This window comes from Pundamilia nyererei, unplaced genomic scaffold (genome assembly GCF_000239375.1).
Source record: "Pundamilia nyererei isolate P.nyererei 1_Seehausen unplaced genomic scaffold, PunNye1.0 scaffold00474, whole genome shotgun sequence".
Lineage (NCBI taxonomy): Eukaryota > Metazoa > Chordata > Actinopteri > Cichliformes > Cichlidae > Pundamilia > Pundamilia nyererei.
Window position 1 is genome coordinate 110,122 of NW_005187875.1, and position 2,165 is coordinate 112,286.

Here is a 2,165-nt window from a genome sequence, read left to right on the forward strand (position 1 = left end):
GCAGTTCTCTCCTGGTGGTTGGTTGGGGGAACTCCCTAATCGCAGTGACTTTGGCATCTGCAGGGCGCACTTTTCCTAGACCAACTTGCTGGCCAAGGTAGAGGACACTGCCTCTAGCAAAATCACATTTGGCAAGGTTCAAAGTGAGAGATGCATTTTCTAGGCTTATGAAGACTTCTTTCAATGTAGCCATGTGGGTTGACCAGTCACTGCTATACACAGCGATGTCATCCAAGTAGGCTCTGCAGTTGGGGATGTTTCCCAACACTTTATTAACCAGTCTCTGAAATGTTGCAGCGGCATTGCACATGCCAAAAGGCATAACCATATACTGCAGAAAGTGGTCAGGAGTGACAAAAGTTGAAATGTCAGATGCTTGCTGTGTCAAAGGCACTTGCCAATACCGTTTTAACATATCGAGTTTAGTGATGTATTTTGCAGGCCCAATTTCATTAATGCAGTCATCGATAAGAGGTAAGGGATGTGCATCTGGTACAGTGACAGAGTTCACCTTTCGGAAGTCGGTACAGAATCTTGGGCTTCCATCTTTTTTTGTGTCTAAGAGACATGGTGAACTCCAAGAGCTGGAGCTTGGCACTGCAAATCCATTCTGAAGAATTCCTGTTTTATGATCTCCCTCTTTGCAGGACTAACCCGATAAGCGCGCTGTTTGATTGGTGTAGGGTTAGTCAGCACCATATCATGTTTTATGACAGTGGTTTGAGACGGGATATCACTGAACAGAGATGGGAATCCCGATATGAGTGTTATAATATCATTACTCTGTTCAGCAGGAAGGTGGGACAGGTATTGTGTTAGGGTCGACAATATCACAGAATTACCTAGTCGAGCACTTTGAGGCTCAGCACCCCGTAACACCAACCCATCTTCATCTGGAGTAATCTCCACCTTGGTCACCGAAGCCATCGGAAACGTAGCCACAGATGGTACAGCTGAAGGTTCACGAGAGTTGTACAGCTTCATCATGTTGACATGACACACCCGAGTGGGACGTCTGCGATCTGGGGTCTGAATAATGTAGTTAGTCTTGCTGAGTTTTCTCTCTACAACATAAGGACCAGAGAACCTAACGGAGAGAGAGGAGCCGGGCACCGGAAGGAGAAGGAGCACTCTGTCACCTGGCAGAAATGAACGGTCAACAGCCCGCTGATCAAAGTGTCTCTTCATTTTCGCTTGTGACGTGGCTAATACCTTCCTGGTTAAGGAATAAGCCCTCTTCAACCTGTCATTCAGTGTCTTGACGTACTCTGGAAGGCTTTTGGCGTTGTCAACCGGTGTAGCTAGCCTTTCTTTAAAAACCTTCAAAGGACCCCTCATCTCATGCCCAAACACAAGTTCACTGGGACTAAATCCCAGAGATTCTTGGGTTGCTTCCCGACAAGCAAATAAAACAAGTGGAACACTTTCATCCCAGTCCCGTTGGGAACTATAACAGTGTTTCCTTAACATAGACTTCAAAGTCTGATGAAACCTCTCTAGTGCCCCCTGACTTTCAGGATGGTAAGAACTCGAGGTTATGTGTTCAATGCCTAATGTTTTCAGGGTTTGGGCAAACACTCTAGACTTAAAGTTAGTGCCTTGGTATGTTTGCACAACCTTAGGCAGACCAAAGGTTGAAAAGAATCTCAACAGTGCTTTGACAACAATCTGAGCTGTTATTCTCCGTAGTGGGATTGCCTCGGGAAACCTGGTTGAAACGCACATGACAGTCAACAGAAACTGGTTTCCAGTTTTAGCTTTAGGTAGAGGCCCCACACAGTCAACAATCACTTTTTGAAATGGCTCCTCTACTACTGGGATAGGACAGAGAGGAGCTGGGGGGATTACTTGGTTTGGCTTGCCGGTCATTTGGCATACATGGCAAGTACGGCAGTATTGAACAACATCAGATTTCAGTCCGGGCCAGAAGAAATGTTTCAGAATTCTGGTGTATGTTTTATTAACCCCCAAATGTCCTGACCATGGATGGTCATGTGCTAAGGACAGTACCTGGGTACGATAAGCAGTAGGTACAACCACTTGATAAACTGCAGACCAGTCTGCGTCTTCCGAGACCTCACTTGTCCATCACGTAACACCACCGTCTCTCCACACCGTCACCATCTGTGAGCACAAACTGCTGCTCTGCTCTGCCAGCATGTAGG